This window comes from Papaver somniferum, chromosome 1 (genome assembly GCF_003573695.1).
Source record: "Papaver somniferum cultivar HN1 chromosome 1, ASM357369v1, whole genome shotgun sequence".
Lineage (NCBI taxonomy): Eukaryota > Viridiplantae > Streptophyta > Magnoliopsida > Ranunculales > Papaveraceae > Papaver > Papaver somniferum.
This window is the reverse complement of record NC_039358.1, coordinates 111,342,430-111,365,862: the sequence shown is the minus strand read 5'-3', so window position 1 is coordinate 111,365,862 and position 23,433 is coordinate 111,342,430. Positions and strand designations below refer to the sequence as shown.

General features: G+C 38.6%; 1 pseudogene; it reads right to left on the bottom strand.

Moving 5' to 3' along the window:
• Positions 1–5,364: 5,364 nt before the first annotated feature.
• LOC113341603 lies at positions 5,365–5,464 on the bottom strand (annotated as a pseudogene).
• Between the last annotated feature and the right edge of the window lie 17,969 nt (positions 5,465–23,433).

The following is a 23,433-nucleotide window of genomic DNA, read 5'->3' as shown; positions in this document are numbered from 1 at the left end:
TGAGTGCTGCCTTCAATTGCGCTCTATTAATAAATTCTTCATTTGTGAGCTTTGTCCCTTCCTCCTTTAAGTTCAAGTCATGTATCTTTTCACTTAGTTCCATTTTTTTTGTTGCAATTTGACCATATTGTTCCTTGCTCTATTTCTTTAGAAAGAATTTGAGATTTTGGAGTTTCTTTGCTAATACATAGCTTGGAGAACCTGTGAATTGCATTTTGCTCCGCCAAATGGCCAGATTACTCAAGAAAGTCTTATTAGTAAGCCAATAAAGCTCTAATATGAAAGGGGGATTTGAAGCAGAAATATTACCTGTTGTCAGTAAGATTGGTGAGTGGCCAGATGTTTCTCTAGATAACATTGTTTGTGTTATAGCTGGATATTTTCATTCCATTGTTGGAGAAAGTAGCACTCCGTCCAATCTACATAGTACTGGGTTTTGTTGCATATTGGTTCAGGTGGACATCCCTCCACCAGCTGGTAGATCAATCAAATCAGCTTGAGCCATAAATTTGTTAAAAAGAGTCTTACCAAGTTTTGAGCCTCCCCTTTTGTGCCTATCCCAACTTCTTCTCATAGTGTTGAAGTCTTCAGCTATTATCCAAGCATCAGACGCCCAACCTGTTGTGTATTCTAACTCAATCCAAAATTCCTTTCGTTCTTCACTCTCGAAAAAGGAGAATAAGCATTAGTTAGAGTCCATTCAAAATCTTCATTCCTGAGTTTGAATTTATTGCTGATGGTGCTGGGGGAGAATTCTTCATCGATGCATTCTAGTTTTTCATCATCCCATATTTTTAGCATTCCTCTACTTAACCCTTGAGATGGTATCCAACTCCATTTATTTCTATGATTCCCTAATAAATGGTTTACTAACCAAGGGGTTATTTTCATCATTTTTGTTTCCTGTACTACCACTGCTATTGGCTTGTACTTTCCGATTAAATTCTTCAAGTTGTCCATTTTGTCGACTACATTTAGCCCTCTTGCATTCCAGGATAGTACGTATTAATGTGTTCGTTGATTCACTATCTGAGCCCCATCCATGATCTCCAATACCTTCTCTTGAGTCTTCTCCTGCTCTTCTGAATTTGTCGATCTCCGTTCATGTCTTTCAATGATTTTAGCAAAGATGCCCTGAATTTGTAGCTCTTGTCCTCTAATTATTGTGCCCATATTTGTACTAACTTCCATGAGAAGTTCAACTGTATTGAAGATTGAATCACTTTGCTTCCCATAAGGAGGTTGCTAATGTTAAGTCTGTGTTGGTTGGTTGGATTATGTGGTTGTTGCGACATTCTTCCATCTGTGTTTCCTTTACCACTTCCTCACTTTCCCCAATTTCTTCAATTCGGATCACCTAAGCTTATGATTCTTTCTCAAGTTGAATTATTTTATGATTTGGGTTTGCTTTTTTAAACTTTTCAAAAAGAGAATTGATTGGGCTGGTTTTGGTCTTACTATCATCCAGATTTCTTCTCCTATTAGTGCGAAAGAAAATTACTGCAGATGCTTCACTTTTATCTCCCAGTTCTAATCTTGACTTGATCTCCTTCTCTTGACTAGTTTGACAGTTTGAGTTTAAATTCGAATTTGAATTATTTGAATTTGAAATTTTGGCCGTTGCTTTCTCGAATATCCTCTTTCTATTCGAATATTCTTTCAGAGACGGTGGCTTGGACTGTCGTTTGGTAACATCCCATTCCAAGGCTAGAACGGTGTTTTCCCGTTAAGATCTATCTCAAGAACTAACAGACTCCTTCGTACATCTCCATTAATTGCAAGCAGCAGATCTGAGGATTTCTATTCAGAAATTCCATGTTGATATCTCCCAACCCACCAAGTTTATCTCCAATTGCTTCAAAGGATTCCATGGAACACTTATGAAGAGGCAAACCTTTAATGTTTACCCATGATGAGCCTGCATTTAATAAGTTTGGTGAAATGCTTTCATCATCACACTACCATCTTTCACCATTATTGTGGTATCTTGTACTTTCCACTTTTTTTTTGTTTTCAGGTGTTAATCCATGCCTCATCATTGATAGACACATTTTTGTGTCTAATTTGTCTCGATTCTATATATTGATAGTGCTCATTTTTGTACTTATTATGGTGTTTTATGTGTGTGTAGGTATTTTTGGCCAATAAACATTTTTTGAAAAATCGGCTCGAAAAGTTGTCCAAAGCACCCGGAGGAAGTGATTTTTGCCCCCATACTTTGGATAAGGGGCACCACCAGTGCACCCCCTAGACAACTGCTATCGACACCCCTACTCTGTATAGGGGGCGCCTATTCTTCTTCACAATTCAAACGAGTTCTTTTTGGCGGGAATTAATGCAGCAGCGAAGCAACATTTGGAGTTGGATTTCTTGGCTGATTTGGAGAGATTCAACTGCATATTTCTTTTGGGCTGGACTTCTTGGAGCATAACAGAGTTGGTACAAGGGATTGGACCAAACGAATTGGGCTATATAAGCCGGGAGAAGCAAACAGAGGCGTCGAAAGTTTATCGGGTTCTGTTGCTGACTAGGCTTAGTTTTAGTCGGAGTTTGACGTGGAGATGGATTGGGATTCAGTTGATTCATCAAAACGGATTAGTATGTGTCTCAGATTCGCAAAAATAACAACAAATCTTCGAATCAATCAAAACATAGGAGGAAAAGATATTACGGGCTCTGGTGAGTTTATATATGGCAGTTACATGATTCTGTTGGGTTTAATTCGAGATAGAATATTGCTCTAGCCTATTTGGAGTGTATTTGGCTCATCTAAAAGCTTAAAGAAGATTTAGCAGGGAAAGAAATTCCGAGACTTGAGGTGGAGGAAAAATAAGAATAGCCGAAGATTTCTTGAGGTTTAATCGACCTGTGGGCTATAAAAGGAGCAGGGATAGGTCAAGGAAGGGTTACGTACACTTTGGGGAAGTTTAGGAGAGAACAGAAAGCTGAAATCACAAATTGAAGTTTTGTTTCTGCTCCTGCAATACCTAGAACACGAAGAACATAAGACGCACAAGCAGCTGTCGCATACAAATATCGCTATTCAACAGCAGAACCTATTTATCGTTTATCAACTGTGATTGCCTAAGGTCTTTAGCTACTATTTCTCCTTTGTAACAGAGATTCTGTAACACACTCACGTTGTTGCAAATCGGCTGTGTTATTACTTTTCATCCTTTTAATCATCTTTTGAGCCATAAACAAATATTTTAAGATCATGATTAATACAAGGAGCTAAACCCCATTGTTGAGGCGATAGAGGAAGCTATTTTTCCAACAAGAAGTGGTATATTCTATTTCATCTATTTATTGCAATTATTATTATGATTATTTGCCTTGAGCTATAATTGAATATGATTTTTACTTGAGTGATTGTGATCTATTTTGATGAAGTATGCTTAGTTTATAGACTTTTGATGCTTCATACTTGATATTTACAATTATTGCTTTTGAAAATCTACTTGTTGCAATATTTTAGAATCAAATTGAACGAGAAAATTGCATAAATATAAAGATTGGATTAAATCACTTTGAACTTGGAAGATAGTGGAATCTTAGTCTCAATTGTCTTTTAATATTGATATCAACTTTGTCAGTGTTTGCTATAATTATTAGTGAGTTTTCTATTTTAGTTTTAGAATTTAAGTCTATATTTTATCCTTCGCAAGTCTGAGAATCGAACCACTTTTACCACTATCTATAAAATACATCAATTTTTGGCGCCGCCAATGCGGATTTTCTTTTTGGGTTTTAGACTTATTTTTCTTTTCTTTTGTTAGGTTTTTATTATTTTTGTTCTTTTTTACGTTTTTGGGTATTTATTTTTTGTCTACAGGTTTTGGATCATAAAGAAAATTGAGCCAAGGAGTTTGGTAATTTCGTAAAGACTGGATCTTAAAGCATAAAGACTTGGAGCGAAAGATTAAAGCGAAAAGAACGGAAAAGAAGACAGTTTCTTTTAGTTATTTTATTTCTTAGGGTTTTGTTTATTTTTCCTTATTAAAAAAAAAAACTGTATTAGGTTTTATTATTTTTGTAATTTTTCTTTTCTTTTTGGACACTTTGGACTTTAAACTTTGGGACATTATTTTCAAACCCTGCGGAAGGGTAATTTAACTATAAACTGTGTGCAGAGAAGGACGGCGATTACGATATCGCCTCGGCCCCTAGGATTCGTACATGACATAGGAGTTATGGCCCGAGTCGACTTCAGCGGTTCTTCGCCCGTCTGGTACGGGAGGTAAGTTTTTCGAAACACCCGCGAATCCCCTGTCAGCGGGTTTACTGTATTCCTTCGTTTGCATATATGCTGAGGACTTGAAAACGACTGCTTTAATTTCCTAGTAAAGGGCAAGGACTGGCCATACAAGATAAAGGTTCGGATTTCATCACCGTTCTCTTCTTACCCTCCTTAGGAAAACGAAACCAAACGCGAACCTAAGCCTAAAATTTTGACTAGAACGAGACCTATAGGGTAACGAGCTTAATAGGAAAGTCGTTCGAAAAATATTGGTTACTCTTTTGAGCATACTTCGAAGTTCATGATGGTTCCTGTGAGTTGAATACGTGACTGCGCCGCCTTATAATATCGGTGAGGCCTTTGGGTATCAAAGCTCCACCGAGCTTCCCTCGCCTCTATTCAACTTACTTTGACTCGGATTGATTCCAGAGGGGTTTGCTCAGATTGTAACGAGTTCCTTTTCGAAAGAATAGAAGCTGGTCTAGAAACAATCTAAGTGGAGCCATCATGCTTTTTGTTTGCTAGAAATTAATAGGTTTGATTTGGTTGAGTCAGCCTTATTTTGTGATTGCATAGAATTCCCTACCTTATTCTTTTGCATGCCTGAACGTAAAAGAGACGCCCTAGGTAGATTTGTTAAAGAGAAACCTAGTAGTTCTAAGTGTCTCGATTACCTCAATTTAGAAAGCCCGATTCTTGAAGATTCCGTTTTTGAACGTCCGTTTGAGGAGAAAATCCCTGATATTACAATAGTGCCGAAATGGCAACTTTGAAAGCTTTGTTGAACCCTACTAGGACTACTCGTCCCTCGTGTATCAGGTTATCTGAAACCGAAGCAAATTATGAACTTAATCCTGGAACCTTACAGTTGCTCCCAATATTTTTAGGGAAAGAAAATGAAAACCCCTATTTCCATGTTAGGGACTTTGAGGAAATTTGTAGTACCCTAAAAATTAGAAACCTTGATGATGATGCTTTGAAACTCAGGTTATTCCCCTTTTCCTTGAAAGATAAAGCCAAATCGTGGCTATATAGTTTGGATTCCGGATCAATTGAAACATATGAACAACTTACATCTGCCTTTTTGAATAAGTTTTTCCCTAGGCACAAAACATCGTCTATTAGGACGCAAATCTGCACATTTTCTCAACAGGAGGGAGAATCCTTGTATAGGTATTTGGAAAGGTTCAATGATCTATTAGCCCAATGTCCTCATCATGGTTTAGAAAAGGTTAGGTTAGTTCAGATCCTTTATGAGGGTTTAGATTATCCCACTACAACCACAGTAGAATCTATGTGTACAGGTGGGTTTGAAAACCAAACAGTTGATGATGCGATGACATATTTGCATTAAATTGCCGAAAAGACCCAACAATGGGAAAGTAATAGGGGACCCCAGAAAACAATTCTTCTAGGCAGAGGAAACATTAATAGGGTAGAAGGAAACTTTGAATCAGATGCCAAAATTGCTGTTATAGCGAAAAGGTTAGAAGCTTTAGAAGTGGGTCACACTAGTGGTAGATTAGAGCCTTTTTGGGAAGGCCAGAATAATGAAGAGCAAGCCAATGCTCTCTATAATAACACTAGATTCGACAACAGTCAGAAGTTTGACCCATATTCAGAAACCTATAATCCTGGTTTGAGAAACCATCCTAACCTTTCGTGGTCTAAGGGCCAGAGTCAAGGTCAGTTTAGTAATTCTAATGCTCCCCCAGGTTTTGGTTCAGATAAGAAATCTTCAGAGAATAGAATGACGAGCTTAGAGGAATCTCTTAGTATATTAAGAAAGAGCCAGGATATGTTAGCACAGAGCCAGGACATCTTAGTAAAGAGCCAAGTTAGTTTTCAACAGGAAACCAAGCAGAACTTTCAAACTAATGCTCAGACTCTTGCTAAGTTAGAACTTCAAGTCGGCCAAATAGCTAAGACCTTAAGTGAGAGAGATAACGAAAGGTTCCCTAGTCAGACTAATCCCAATCCTAGATGAGTTCATGAAGTAGGTGCAAAACCATCGAATCAATTGAATGTTGTTAGAACCCTTAGGAGTGGCAGAGTAGTAGACAATCAGGTAACCATGCCCGATAGTGAACGTACTGTAGTTCACCCCTCAGGATCTCATTCCTCAGGATCTCATCCCTCAGGACCACTAGCTGAGGGGACTGATAAAATTTCCGATGATGCCAACTCGGTTCCTGAGAGGTCTAATTCTGTGCCTAGAGCCCAATTTCCCCAGCTATTAGTACCAACAAAGAAGGAATCGAACTTTAATGACATATTTGAGGTTTTTAATCAAGTTACCATAAACCTTCCTTTATTAGATGCAATTAGGCAAATTCTTGCTTATGCCAAGTTCCTCAAGGATATGTGTACGTGAAAGCGAAAACTTAGCGTCCATAAGAAAGCCTTCTTAGCTAGTCACGTAAGTTCAATCATTCAGAACACCACAACTCCAAAGTACAAAGACCCAGGTTCCATTACTATTGCTTGTACAATAGGTAAACACCGGGTAGAAAAAGCTTTACTTGACTTAGGAGCCAGTGTGAACTTACTGCCGTACCATGTGTACTTACAACTAGGACTTGGTGAAATGAAACCTACTCAGATGACACTGCAATTAGCTAATAGGTCTGTTAAAATTCCTCGAGGTGTTTGAGGCTGTTCTCATTGAGGTCGACAAGTTTATTTATCCAGTAGATTTCGCGGTCTTAGATACCCAACTTGTCCCTGACCCAGAGAACCAGATACCTGTGATTATAGGTCTCCCATTTTTAGCTACGTCTAATGCGATCATTAACTGTCGAAATGGTGTGATGAATTTATATTTTGGTAATATGACTATGGAGATGAACATTTTTAATGTCAGTAACCTACCTTATGAGCTAGATGACACGTGTGTCGAAGAGATGAATATGATAGAAGCCTTAGTTCAGGAGTCATTACCAAACATCTTGTCTGAAGACCCATTAGAAAATTGTCTATCCCATTTCGGTTTAGACTTTGACGACGATAGCACTATTGAACAGGTGAATGCTCTATTAGATTCTACCCCTGTGTTAGACACTGATAGATGGAAAGCTAGGTTCGAACCATTACCAGCTGAGACCCTAATTCCTTCTTTAGAAGAGCCTCCTAAGTTGGACCTTAAACCACTACCAGATACCCTGAAGTATGTGTTTTTAGGACCATCTGAGACTTTACCTGTAGAGCTTCCGATTTGGATAGTGATCAGGAAAGTAGGCTAGTAAAAGTTCTTCAAGACAATAAGGAAGCTTTAGGGTGGACTATAGCAGACATTAAGGGTATAAGTCCTACCGTTTGTATGCATCAGATTCATTTAGAAGAAAGACTCCAAACCTTCTAGGGAGATGCAACGTCGGCTGAACCCTAACATGAAAGAGGTAGTTCGAAAAGAGGTGCTTAAGTTGTTAGATGCGGGTATTATCTACCCAATTTCAGACAGTAAGTGGGTCAGCCCCGTTCAGGTTGTTCCCAAGAAATCAGGTATCACTGTAGTCCAGAATGATAACAATGAGTTAATCCCAACCCGAGTGACCACGGGATGGCGTGTCTGTATTGACTATAGAAAATTGAACAAGGTCACAAGGAAGGATCACTTTCCCCTTCCTTTTATCGACCAAATGCTAGAGAGATTAGCTGGATATAGTTATTATTGCTTTCTAGATGGCTTTTCCGGATATAATCAGATCGTTATTGCCCCAGAAGACCAAGAGAAAACCACTTTTACCTGTCCCTTTGGTACCTTTGCGTATAGACGCATGCCTTTTGGGCTTTGTAATGCCCCTGCGACCTTTCAGCGTTGTATGATGAGCATATTTTCTGATATGGTAGAACGGTTTTTAGAGGTCTTTATGGATGATTTTTCAGTGTTTGGTTCATCTTTTGATGAGTGCTTGCATCATTTGACATTAGTGTTGACTAGGTGTAAGGAAAAGAATTTAGTGCTTAATTGGGAAAAATGTCATTTCATGGTTAAATCAGGAATTGTGTTAGGGCACATTGTTTCTTCAAAGGGTATAGAGGTAGATAAAGCCAAAGTTGACCTTATTAAGACTTTACAGGTCCCAAAAACCGTAAAAGACATTAGGTCATTCTTAGGACATGCAGGTTTTTATCGTCGATTCATTAAGGATTTTAGCTTGATTTCTAGACCTCTTTGCAATTTACTTGCAAAAGACGTTAAGTTTGTCTTTGATGATGCTTGTTTAGAAGCTTTCGAGAAGCTTAAGACTTTACTCACTACCGCTCCCATAGTCCAGGCACCTAACTGGAACCTACCCTTTGAGATTATGTGTGATGCTTCAGATTATGCTATAGGCGTCGTGTTAGGTCAGCGTGTTGACAAATTACTTCATGTGATTTACTATGCTAGCAAAACTCTGAATGATGCCCAGTTGAACTATACAACTACCGAGAAGGAACTGTTAGCCATCGTGTTTGCCTTGGATAAGTTTAGATCCTACCTATTAGGTTCTAAGATCGTAATCTATACTGATCATGCTGCTTTGAAATACCTTTTGTCTAAGAAGGATACCAAACCTAGATTGATTAGGTGGATCCTATTGTTACAAGAATTTTCTCCAGACATTAGAGACAAAAAGGGTGCTGAAAATGTAGTAGCAGACCACTTATCTAGGCTAGTTGTTAGTTCCCCTAGTGATTCCCTTCCTATAAGGGATAGCTTTCCTGATGAACAATTGTTCTCTGTTTCCCAATCACCTTGGTATGCAAATATAGTGAATTATCTTTTACTGGTCGAACCCCTCAACATTGGGGTAAACAAGATCGTTCTAGGTTTTTAGCCGAGGTTAAGCATTTCTTTTGGGACGATCCTTATTTGTTTAAGTATTGTCCAGACCAGATTATTAGGAGATGTGTACCTGAGAGTGACCAGTCCAGTATTCTTTCCTTTTGTCATGAACATGCTTGTGGGGGTCATTTTAGTGCTAAGAAGACTTCTGCTAAGATATTGCAGTGTGGCTTTTACTGGCCTTCGTTGTTTAAGGACTCCCATAGTCACTGTGTGTCTTGTGATCGTTCCAGAGGTTAGGGACCATTTCCCGTAGAAATATGATGCCTTTGAACCCTATTTTAGTGATTGAGGTCTTTGATGTGTGGGGCATTGATTTTATGGGTCCATTTCCTAATTCTTTGGGTTATCTTTACATACTTGTCGCTGTAGACTATGTGTCTAAGTGGGTTGAGGCGGTTCCGTGTAAAACAAATGACCATAGGGTCGTAATTAAGTTTTTGAAAGAGAATATACTTACACGTTTTGGTACACCGCGAGCTATAATTAGTGATGGGGGTTCACACTTTTGTAATAGACCGTTTGCTCTGTTAATGAAACAATATGGTATTACCCACAAAGTAGCTACCCCGTATCACCCACAGACTAGTGGTCAGGTAGAGGTTTCCAATAGGGAAATTAAGCGTATTTTAGAGAAAACAGTTAATCCCAATAGGAAAGACTGGTCGTCGAGGCTTACTGATGCCTTATGGGCTTACCGTACTGCGTTTAAGACACCCATTGGAATGTCACCCTACCGTTTAGTATTTGGAAGGCATGTCACTTGCCTGTTGAGTTAGAGCATAGAGCCTATTGGGCTATTAAGCAGCTAAACTTTTCACTTGACAAGGCAGGAGCTCACAGAAAGCTCCAGCTCAATGAGTTGGACGAGATTCGTAGAGATGCATACGATAGTGCTAAGGAGTATAAGAACAAAATGAAACTTGTGCATGATAAGAATATTTTACGGAAGTCATTTTCTCCAGGTCAAAAAGTTCTTCTGTATGACACTCGTTTGCATCTATTCCCCGGGAAACTGCGCTCTCGGTGGACCGGTCCTTTTGTGGTCCGTACTGTTTTTCCTCATGGCGCTGTTGAGATTGAGACATCAGATGGTAGTAGTTCTTCAAAGGTTAACGGTCAGAGATTGAAGCCCTTTTTAGAGCCTTTTCCTACAGGTGATGTTGAGGAGGTCCCTCTGGAGGACCCTGTTTACCCTTGATTGACCATCGAGGCGATTTGTATGTTGTATACTATTTTTGTCAGTTTTTGGTTTCACTTCACCCAGGTACTATCTTTCCGAACTCTCTCTTTACTATTTCCTCATGTTACTTATATTTTTGGTACTGTTCTTTCATTCGAAACATTGAGGACAATGTTAGATTTAAGTTTGGGGGTGGGGTAGAAACTTTTTGTTATAATAAATAAACTCCAGAGCCTAGAAATTTATGCATATTAAGGATAGCACTAACCAACCTAAGTGGATGGAAGCATTTTGGTTGTAGGAGTTGAGGAACCAATCTGATTAGATGGAAACATCTAGAAGAGTCTATTCATAAAAGCACAGAGCTCAGGTGTTAGAAATAACATGATAGTTTCACCATATCTCGTTGAGTCCTTTTCACTTCTATTTTTATTTTATTTTGTTTTTAAACTATGTTACTCTAAGTGATTAGGTGGGGCTCACGATTCAAGTTGTTACCAATGCTAGGGTGAATTAGAGTGATTGAGATATAGATATATATAAAAAAAAAACTGAGACCAGACCATTTGACCAACCGGAATAAATTCAATAAAGTCGACCACTGGTACCCTTGTATATGCCAGTGTGTTGACCTAGAGTTAGGATTATCAATCACTGGTTCCCTTGTATATGCCAGTTGTGTTGATATTAGTCAGACTAGTATCTCAGTCCATTAGGATAGGTTCATTTTGGCGGAGGCCTTCAGACAGATATGAGAAACACCGTTCACTTAGTAAACATCAAAACCATCTATGTTTTTCTCTATATCCATCTTCTTGATCTATCCATGTGATTAGTTTTGACTCCGGATATTGATGTCCATAGTGCGACTATCTGAGTAGAGCTCTGTCACTTATATATGAATTTTAGTATGCTTGAGTGCAAACTCGTGTACAACAATTGGAATGTCGCATCAGGGTACTTCCTCCTGTAGTCAATAAGTATGCCAACCAAGGAGATTCTTTAGTGCTTTACAAGGTTCTGCGTAGATAGCTAGGGTCTGGAGTATAAAGGTTTTGTGGGTATACCTCTGGTAAGCCCTCCCGAGACTATAACTCGGCCACTAGGGCCACCTAGGGGTTTAAAGGCTTATTGCATATGCTAAATGCAATCGACGATGCCTGCATCAGTGAGTTATGATTTTATTTTTCTATTTTATCTTTGCTCGAGGACTAGCAAATAATAGGTTTGGAGGTATTTGATAGACACATTTTTGTGTCTAATTTGTCTCGATTCTATATATTGATAGTGCTCATTTTTGTATTTATTATGGTGTTTTATGTGTGTAGGTATTTTTGGCCAATAAACATTTTTGGAAAAATCGGCTCGAAAAGTTGTCCAAAGCACCCGGAGGAAGTGATTTTGGCCCCCATACTTTGGATAAGGGGCACCACCAGGGCACCCCCTAGACAACTGCTTTCGGCACCCCTACTCTGGATAAGGGGCGCCTCTTCTTCTTCACAATTCAAACGAGTTCTTTTTGGCGGGAATTAATGCAGCAACGAAGCAACATTTGGAGTTGGATTTCTTGGCTGATTTGGAGAGATTCAACTGCATATTTCTTTTGGGATGGACTTCTTGGAGCATAACAGAGTTGGTACAAGGGATTGGACCAAACGAATTGGGCTATATAAGCTGGGAGAAGCAAATAGAGGCGCCAGAAGTTTATCGGGTTCTGTTGCTGACTAGGCTTAGTTTTAGTCGGAGTTTGACGTGGAGATGGATTGGGATTCAGTTGATTCATCAAAACAGGATTGGTATGTGTCTCAGATTCGCAAAAATAGCAACAAATCTTCGAATCAATCAAAACAGAGGAGGAGAAGATATTACGGGCTCTGGTGAGTTTATATATGGTAGTTACATGATTCTGTTGGGTTTAACTCGAGATAGAATATTGCTCTAGCCTATTTGGAGTGTATACGGCTCATCTAAAAGCGTAAAGAAGATTTAGCAGGGAAAGAAATCCCGAGACTTGAGGTGGAGGAAAAATAAGAATAACCGAAGATTTCTTGAGGTTTAATCGACCTGTGGGCTATAAAAGGAGCAGGGATAGGTCGAGGAAGGGTTACTTACACTTTGGGGAAGTTTAGGAGAGAACAAAAAGCTGAAATCACAAGTTGAAGTTTTGTTTCTGCTGCTGCAATACCTAGAACACGAAGAACATAAGACGCACAAGCAACTGTCGCAGACAAATATCGCTATTCAACAGCAGAACCTATTTATCGTTTATCAATTGTGATTGCCTAAGGTCTTTAGCTACTATTTCTCCTTTGTAACAGAGATTCTGTAACACACTCACGCTGTTGCAAATCGGCTGTGTTATTACTTTTCATCCTTTTAATCATCTTTTGAGCCATAAACAAATATTTTAAGATCATGATTAATACAAGGAGCTAAACCCCATTGCTGAGGCGATAGAGGAAGCTATTTTTCCAACAAGAAGTGGTATATTCTATTTCATCTATTTATTGCAATTATTATTATGATTATTTGCCTTGAGCTATAATTGAATATGATTTTTACTTGAGTGATTGTGATCTATTTTGATGAAGTATGCTTAGTTTATAGACTTTTGATGCTTCATACTTGATATTTACAATTATTGCTTTTGAAAATCTACTTGTTGCAATATTTTAGAATCAAATTGAACGAGAAAATTGCATAAATATAAAGATTGGATGAAATCACTTTGAACTTGGAAAATAGTGGAATCTTAGCCTCAGTTATCTTTTAATATTGATATCAACTTTGTCAGTGTTTGCTATAATTATTAGTGAGTTTTCTATTTTAGTTTTAGAATTTAAGTTTATATTTTATCCTTCGCAAGTCTGAGAGTCGAACCACTTTTACCACTATCTATAAAATACATCAATCATTGTGAGGATAGAATATGGCAGATTTTTTTTTTGTTGTAATCAATTTAAGGTATCGATTCCATCCTAGTTTTTTTGAGATTGATTTATCAATAGCATTCCATGACAGAGACCCATTGATGGAGACTGACAAATTTTTTGCCATTCTGTCCTTGATATGAGCATTTTGCTGAGAGTTAGTTGGTGTTTGATGTGGAAATTCTTCAATGCTTGGAGGTTGTTGTGTACTTTCTTTTCCTTGAATTAGAGAGTCCAAACATTCTACAAAACTCCAACATCCTATGTTTTTGTTCCCTTTTGGAATGCAGATAATTGAGTTTCTGTTTTTTGAAGAATCAAATCTTGTTATCTTCAGAAAATCTCCTCTGCTGTTCGACTTGAGTTCCACTAAGAAGGAGAATGGTTTGTCCCTTCTGATCCATCTTACTTCATGTTCTTTGTCTTTTCCGGTTAAAATCTTGTGGAGTAGATATCTGATCCATATTCCGATTTCCTCCGACATGAGAATCCAAAAATGTCGTCCTCCTTTGCCTTTATCCTCCAGCTTCAATCCCGGTTTCTTCCCTAGCTTATGTTTAGAGATCTCAAACGTCTTCCATTCTAGTTGAAAATATTTCCGTTGCTCAATGATGAAGATGAAAAAGAAATTTTCCTGGTTGACTCATCGCCTAATTAGCCACCAACATTGAGAGACATAAAAGATTGCTTGAATCCTATATAATTCACCAATCTCTGATAAGACTGAAAACATAACAACAATGCACAAAAATAAGTACTTAATCAAATGTATTTCTTTGTTGACGGTAGAAAGTATTGAATAACAAAACATTAAGTCTTATATAAGCATCAACGAATGCAAACACTTGATGGATCGTCCCTCATAGGTTCTTCACATCAATAATATTCTCGAGTCCTGATTAGACTTGGGAATTTTTTTTGGAACTAGGATAAATGTTGAACAACAAAATTACTTGATAAATTTGAAGGACTTTTCACAGACCACAAAATTGTGCAAGCACAATGTGCAAAAGAGCATGCATAGAAAGGATAAATAACTATTCAGCATCGTATTTTATATTTTAGGAAGAAATATTATATAGTAAAGGTGGCGTACTCTGCAATATTTTTGAGAACGCCCTGAAACTCATTCATTATACTTAACTATTTTTATGATAAAGGAGTTGGAAGCTGATGTGACACCCCAGCCATAAGCCTTCATCTTTATAAAGGCTACAATAATTAGATTGGAATAATACTCAACATCAAATATAAGTAAAAGGAAAAGGAAATGGAATCCTCTAATCAGTACTCCTTCGATATATATAATTTTTTGCCACTGGGGTTTACATACAGTGTAAATATGTTCGAATGATACATACCAAGGATTGTGCCATTGTGAAAAGTAGAAGGTACCAAGTACACCACCAACTTTTTCGTTTGGCAACCTGTATAGACAAAACCTAATACAATTACAAGTAGACCAACTTAATGGTCCTTGACAATATGTATGTAGAGTTTATATCTCTATCTCCCACAATCAGAAAGTCCGGACAATAGAGTCCGTGAACCTGGTTGTTTAGAAGAGTACTTTGACGATCTCAAAAATCAATGTCCAATATCAATATTTTCGTATCAAAATAATTGAATCTGAATTCTTCCCAAGTATGAATCTTGTTATATATCTTCCAAGATGCGAATCCTACAAGAACAAGTCTCATAATCGACCACATATAATATGGACTTATCTACTAGAGTTTATTACATGCTACTTGCGTTATTACTATTATAAAGATAAACAATATAATGCGTAAAAGGAAAATACACAAGATACTAGAGGTTTTGTTAACGAGGAAAAATGCACCTGCAGAAAAACATCGGGGCCTCGTACAAATTTGAATGCTGAACTGTATTAAGTCGCTATAGATACTAGCCTAATATCAGACTTCGGACTGGAATGTAGTTGAGACCAAATTCACCCTCCAAGCAATTCATCTGCCGTCATGCTCCTTACATCTTTTGAACGTCGCAAGGATCTATGCAATTGATTCCTTTAGCTGACGTCCTTTACAGCCTAAGAGTTTCTTCAACCTAAGTGAAGACTTTTAACATCAATCTTCTTTTAATAGGTAAAGCTATTTACTTTCCCTTTAGATCGAATAAATCAAGCTTGGAAATTTGTTTGCAATAGATAAAGCTAGCAAACCTCACAAATCCGGAACACTTACACTCGGTTAACTGAGAATCCTGAATTATTAACCACCTCAAGGACAATCTTAAACTAATCAATTAAGAATAGTTTTCAAATGCTTATCTCGAGGAATCACAAAATTGAAAACTTTGCGAATTCTATCTATCTCGTTACTGAATAAGTTTATTAAAACCTCGATAATAGAAAGAACAAGATCATGATACATGAATTATCAAGGTAAAGATGTCGGATATGACTTCATGAATCCCTAAGTGAATATTTTAACTCGTAGGCCTAATTATTATGTTTCTAGGAGAAAACCTAGGTCAATAGAGGACGACTTTAGCAATCAACTAGGACACATGAGTGTCAGGGATTGATTTTCCCAGTTGAATGAGTCTCTCTATTTGTAGATTTTCAAGACTGGGGGTTGCTTAGAATTCAAGGTAATATAACTTGAGATTCAATCAAATACTTTTTATGTTTAGATGAAACTCTTGTCGGAGTTTATGTAAGCATGTGAGAAATTTGCCTTGAAATTACTTAGAAGAATATACACTAGTGTAGTCTAGGTACCAAAACCGTGTACAATGATAGTTCTTGTAATATGTGCCTTTCGAACTTGTAAGAAATATTGTGTTCATATAAACACTTAATACTTGAATCATGATGCACATAAAAAAGGTGTCTTAGTGATCAAAGATGTCAGAGGTGTTTATGAGAGTTATATCAAGACTAAACATATTTGTGAAAAAAGTCTTTGAGTATCTTCTAATTCGTAGTGGGTAGGTATGTGAAACCATTTCGTTAATTCAAGGAGCCGCGGTTCGTAAACCGTTAGGCTATTCCGAACTCAGATGTCCACGGTTTGCATACGGGGTACGCCATACCTCTAAGCTATTCACGAACTCAGATCATTATGGTTCATGAACTGGGTTCGCATACCGTCTCGTTCAGAACACTATGGTTCATGTACTATGCATGTGACATACCTATATTCCAGAACCTCGGATATCCATGGCATGCGAAATGGTTCTGGTACCTATAATGAGTCCAGATTTCAGTAGTTGATAAACTTTCTTTTGACATTGGAACATTCTCATTTGCCATAGATCATTGCTTGGGAAATTTCTAAATGATCCATATGACACAAAAATAGTTCTTGAACAATAAATTTTTTCGAACTAAGATTGATACAGACTAATGCACATCTATTGCTTTAATCATATTTTGAGATGTTTAACAAGACAAGCTTGACTCGAAATTTCTTCTTTTACAATATTATATCTACTAGAAGTCATGACGACATAGTCTCATATATATATAATGGTAATTCATGTGAGTACATGGAATGGTTCAGTATTCACGTACTTCTTTGTTGATGAAGTTCTCCAAAGTTCTTCGTTGATCTCCAGTCTTCAATCTTCAAGGTTATTTAGTAACGCTTGATACTCAACTATTAACCTCTATACCTAGTCCGAGACTTGACTTTAGTAGACTAGAAATCAAGATATAGTTTTGTGCATCTAACATTGACAACAAGCTTGAGATGAAAAAACTTGCGAGTTCGACCGAGTAGTGCCCTAACAATCTCCCCCTTTGTCAATTTGGGTGATAAAACTATCAATACATATGGATTCAAATAAATTATATTTTATCTTAAAATACATCATGCTTGATTTCCTTGGTTCTTCAACATCGTCTTAAATTCTTCGTACTTCAAATTCTTCTATGGTTCTGCATGTGTTCGTTTCAGCACCTTTGTTGTTGAAGAACAATAACGATAACAACTTATGAAATACTCGATTAGATATTTATTAGAATGAAAAAATCACTCTACTCAATTGTTATTATACATAATCATAATATTGTTACCTTCCTCATAGTTCAGTTGCACTACAAATTTGAAGCAATACTAGGGTGATATGTTCTCCCCTTTAGTCAATACTTACTTCTTTTGCATAATAGGTAAAACCTATATATTATTGATGTGATTTTAATTGTTGTAGAAAAGTGATAATTAAATAGAAGATGATAACAATATTACGAGAGACCAGGACTCAATATTCCACTATACATCATATTCATGTGATTCATATATTAATTTTAAACAACTATAACTCAAATATCGACTCTGATTCTTTGCGAAAAGTAAAATTTTAAAACATTACCTGTAAATCATAAGCATGGCGCATCAATAGATCTAAGTCCAAGCATACATCATCAAAAAAAATCACAATTAATTAAGAAAAATCATAAATCAATAGAAATTAATGAAAAAAATCATAAAATAATTAATTATATTTACCACAAGCATGAAAGATGGATTCCTTCATCGTCTAAGTGTTGGGTTTAGCTTGTCATGTTGAAAACACTCTCAAAAGATCTATTCACAACTCAAAAAATGTTTAAAATATGAAAATATAAGAAAAAGAATAAAATAGATCAAATGTTTATAAGCGTTGCAGACTGACTGTTAGAAAAGAAACAAAAAAATAACACCGCTGAAGAACAATGATCTTCTGTGTCGTTGAATTAGCCACGGTTTCGGCGACAGACCTTGGGCGTAAAATGTTCTTCGTGTTCTTTAGCTTCTGCAGCAGCATAAAATTTTCTGCAACCTCTGATTTCTTCTCTTATGCGCCATTGTTACCTCCCAAACTCTCTGTAATCCTTCTCTAACTTCCCAACACCTTATATACACATCACAACTTGGTATATCTTCTGAAATATCTCCGGATTATATTGATTTTTCATTTGACAGAAAGTCACGGATATTCCTTATTTATTCACTTCTTTGCGCGTCTGAAGTGTTATAATCGATCCTGGAAATGTATTTTTTTTTATTCTTGCACTTATCTTTCATATTTACTCAATCATTTTTCCTTCTTTAACACAAATTAATCCCGTAACTCTCTCTTTTCCTGTTTTACATGATATATATGGAAGTTTTTTTTTTTCAATTTCAAAACCATTACCCTATATCCGATATCCGAAAACTTTTTTTGTCCCGGAACGAATTCCATCTCATGAAAGTATGACAAATTTTACGCCGGCTTACCAGCCTTGTCACAACCCACATAAGTAGGATTAGGGGGTTCGGTTTGGTACAGGGAGGAGGGTTACCGCCTCTAAAGGAATTACGTATTCATAACCAATAGATTGAGTGTACCTACTTTTACCCCTACCCAGGCTGCAGGGCTACGGGGGAATCCCCCTCCCTTCACAATCCTGCTAGTTGCAGATCTCCGGGGGAGGGGGGAGGGGTGCCCTCCTTCACGATTATGCTAAGATGGTTTTACACGTTTGTTGGTTATAACATAGGTCTTCCATCCAAGTTCAGTTCACATACCTCTTTTACGTGGATCACTGCTTTCTACGTACGCCTGTCCAACGCCAGTTTTTCTGATAAGTTCAGTCGGCTCAGATCTCATTTGACTACCTAATCCCTGGTTATCTTTGGTTTACCTCTATGCTTCATTCTTTCTTCATCCCTTTTGATGCGTTATATGCGAACAAGTACATCTGACAGTCTTTAATTTGTTGGAGATGCCTAAACTAGCGAGCCGATGTTGTATGAGCATCTCTTCAATTTATGTTACTCCAAGTTTTGTGCATATACATTCATTCCTGATATGGTCACAGCTCTGTTAGAGCACTGCTCGGTCGAACTCGCAAGCGTTACTATCTCAAGCTCGTTTGTCAAGTTTAGTTGATCAAAACTATATACTTGATTTCTAGTCTACTTATAGCTATGTCTCGGATTAGGATAAAATGTGTAGTTGACCTTTAGACTTCACGACACTCACCAATTGAAGGCGAATATCTACCGAGGAGCTTGGAGGAACTTCATCAACAAAAGGTATGTAGAGACTAAAACTTATCTATCACTCAGAAGTCTATTATATTCTATCTTCTAATGTGACTAAGTCGTATAGATATATAGACTTTTACATTATACATATTTGATATTTCGAGCCGAGTTTATCTCGCTTATCTATTTTTCGAAATATGTGTTGGAAGATTTTTGCTTTAGCTATGTTCATCATATTCTTGATGAGTTTAGTTGGAAACAATATATTTGTTGGAAACTAAATATTATGTCAAAAGATGATCATGTGAAAATTACCTTGAACATTGTTTTGGGGTAAAAACTGTTTCTGCTGGTTTTGGTAAATTTGGGTGTGTTGATGAGAAACGAATTTAGACCTAAACAAATGCACTGTACGGGAGTACTTTAGATTCGAGAGATCAATATGTACAATCCTGTCCTAAACCAAGAAATCGTTGTTCCATTCTTGCTTCGGTCAAAAAGTGAAAGAGAAGGGTTTGGCTTAGGGAGGGAAGCGAAGAAGGTGTTGAGACCAGAATGGTTAATTTTAAAGGTGTGGCTATTTTATGACTTGTATCATAATATATTGAACTGGCTTGCGGAATGTAAGCTATCAGTTCTTTTGTGTTTTTTCTGGATACTTGTGTTGTTGTTAACCAAAACTCTCCTCCTCTGGTCGAAATAGGTAGAAACCTATTTATACAAGTCATAATTGAACGCACACTGATCGCGTAGGAAGTGAGAGTGATTGAGTGATGGAGAAGTGGGGTAGTGTGTAAATTCTAGGAACCACGTCCCTACTATGAGGGGAAACGGGTTAGTTTACACCCACTACTTCTTGCCGCCACTAACTGCCCGCTTTACTGACACTTTCTTATAATGGGCGTGTTGCACAGCACGCTGTAAACCGCCAGACCAATACCCTGATGAGCATCCCCCAGTTTGTGACATATTTGAGGTCTCGAGTATTTTCGTGGAAAATGTGCAGCAGATTGCTGAGTGGGTCTTGTGTGCAAGATCTAATTATTCTGATCAATCGTGGGCCATCTAGGTGGCAGATGATCATGTTGTGGCAAGTCAAGCCATGGAACTTGCCGCAGGAAAATGACGTGTGAACCTGAGACTTATCATGGGCCGGTTAACTCCATGGAGAAGTTGGACGGCCGTGATTGCAGTTTATGAGAAAAGGTGGCCGTTGATTATGGTCACATCTCGTTGGCATCTTGTAATGGCATCATGGCGCAATTGGCACATGCCAGTGGCATAGTAGCATGATTAACGCACGCCAGTGACACAATGGCACGACCGGCATATGCCAGCAGCATAATGGCGCAAATAACGCTTAGCGTAGCCACGACCGCTATATTTTGGCATATTGGTGTTAGACCCAAATATGGCTTGGAAACATTGGTTCCAGTTGCCGTATCAAACTTATTTCCCTAGGTAATATTATTTAGCATGGTTGGCGTAGCAACTTTATCTAAATTAGGGCTTGGCGTACCAAAACCCTAATTAGCGCGTGTGGCATGTGGCCGCGGCGCGTTGACATTTTTTGTGCAGATGATGCATGGCTGCGCCAAAGGAATTATGGCAGGTCCATAATATTGGAACGTCTACAGGCGCAAGGATTGCCATGAGTGGTCATAACACGGCGCCCTTTTTAGGGTTTTATGGGTCCCGCATGGCTCATGGCATGTCGTGGGGTCAAAGTGGCACAATTTTGGGCCACGACCAAGAATTAGGGTTTCGACTAATGCCACTAAAGCAAAAACGTGTTTTTTGATAAGAATGCCCTGGTTGGAGTCGGTTATGGCGTTGGCCACGAACAAAAGTGGGTTAGCACATAGATGCGCTGTTTGTGGCACGTTGGCATGTTACTGCGGCGGAGTGGCATGTTGGCATGCCGATTAGCACGTTGGCGTGGCATGGCACGTTTGGCATGCCGATTAGCAATTGGCGTGGCATGGCACATTTGGCAATGCTATTAACATGTTGGCGCGGAATGGCAGTTTGGCATGCCATTAGCATGTTGACGCGGAATGGCAAGCTAATTGGCATTGTGGCCGTTCGGTGTAATTTGCCTCTTTTAATACTGTGACGGGTTTAGAGCGACCTGATTGGTCAATAGGAAATGGGGCCGGCCAATCATAGGGCGTGGCCACATCTCTGGTGCGCGTGGCGGATTTAAAACGACCTGATTGGCCGATGGAAAGCGGGCCGACAAGGTATGGGCCCGGCTACACCTCATGTGCATGTGGCGGATTTAGAGCGACCTGATTGGTCGATGGGAAAGAGGAGGGCCGACAAGCAGCATGGGGGCGTGGCCACATCTCTAGTGCGCATGGCGGCTTTAGAGCGATCTGATTGGTCGATATGAAAGAGGGGGGACGGTCAAGCAGCATGGGGCGTGGCCGTCTGCGGGTGACGCCTAAACTGGCCGGCCATGTGACATGGCCACGCCTCCTTTTGTTGCTGCTCCTATTTTCTGCGTCTCCTCTTTTATTTCTTGTTTTCTGGTAAGACTTTGCTCCTACTAGCTCCATGGAGGATTAGTTTCCTTGCTTGCCTAGGTTTGGCCTCGACCAATAGGTTTCGAGATATTTGCACAGGCGCAAAAAGGCCTAATTTTTGCAAATTAATTAGGTCAAAACTTGAATTTTGGGAGTTATCACAAAATTGAACAAATTTAACAAATTCTGTGTGTTGACACAAAATCCTTTTATTCTCAGAGAGCAGTTAGCGCATCTTCTGATTGAGCATTTTCATGCAGACCTTAATTTTGATACTTCGAGAAATTCGTGTTACTCAGCTACGAGTGAACACTAATTGTCATGTCATACCAATACTAAGGGTTCAGCTGGGGAACATAGCATAAGAAAATACTTAATAAACCATACACTAATGAGTAATGTAGGCAAGAGTTTACAGAATGTTTGGGATTGTTGCTACATGCACCATTCTGAATAAATATACTGAATTGCTCAGTACATGTGTGAGTAGAGAGGCCCGGGCACTCATTACTTTAATATTGCTCAGTTCTTTTGCAGACGACACATTAAATACATGGTTTTACATTTTTAGACCTGAACTAAAAACCACTATCAACATTAAGTCCCCTGATTAGTACGTAACAATGAAATTGTTGCGGCATAAGCATTAGATGGTGATAGACAAAGCTAAAAATCGAAAAGGCAAGACATATAGAGGTTACCAGGAAAAGTTCGACCGACCTTTGGCAGCAAGTACGAGCGGCTGGTGATATTTGTACTGGCGCTCTGCTAGCTTGGACACGGAGCGTTGCAAGTTGAGCGGCTGGTTTGGCTACGAATAATTGCAGGTTGAGAGACTGGTGTTCCTCGTGATGGCGCGCTGCTGGTTCGGTCATGGATGTTGGTGCCATGGAGCATTGGTGTTGCGGGCCCAGCTGCCTTCTTCCGTGCATGGTCCAAAAGGAAAAACCTCCTCTATTCGAATTTCAAAAGTGCTATGCATTTAAAAGGGCGTGCTAACTTCCTCTCCTTTTATTATTCGCTCGTCTGCTTCTCGTGTTTGGTTGCAGCAGCTCGATCATAGGCGTGCCAATCGTCGTCGTCAAGGTAAATTCATCTTGTCTTCATATTTTATATGTGAGTGTAATATCCATAAGTAGTTGATCAAACTTGGAAATTTAGCTCGGTGTGAATGACTTTCTTTGTTAGCGGCGTCAACGACAACAAAGCAATCTCCAATAATTATAATTAGCAGCAAGGCGATCCAAGAGAACTCAAGGTAGGTGCTCTTTTCTATTTTGCGCATGTAGCCACCCAACAGTACCATCGATCTTCTCCAGAATGTGTACTAAGGTTCTGACTCCAGAAGAATGAGCATCTAACCTCTCTAGTGGATTTCAAAATTTACCAAACTCCATTGCACTCCTGGGATGGATGGATGAAATATATGCTCGGCAGTGATCACGTCAGGGCTAATCTTGGAGAGTGTAGCTACGTTGTTGATCCGTCCTTGACTTTAAGTTATTTGGTGTCTGGACTGCTGAGCCAGTGTCTGGAAGGCTTATTATTGACTTTCTGATTGCGATGATGATATGCTGTGGATGCTTGTATGGTCGAAATCTTCCAGAGCCATTGGGTGAAGTAGATGAGCTGAGAGGCGTTCCGTTACCGGTGTGCTGCTATCAAGTCTTCAAGAACTTCATTCCAAGCGACATCATTTGAACCACCTCCTGAATCTTGGACTATTGTATCGAATGAGAT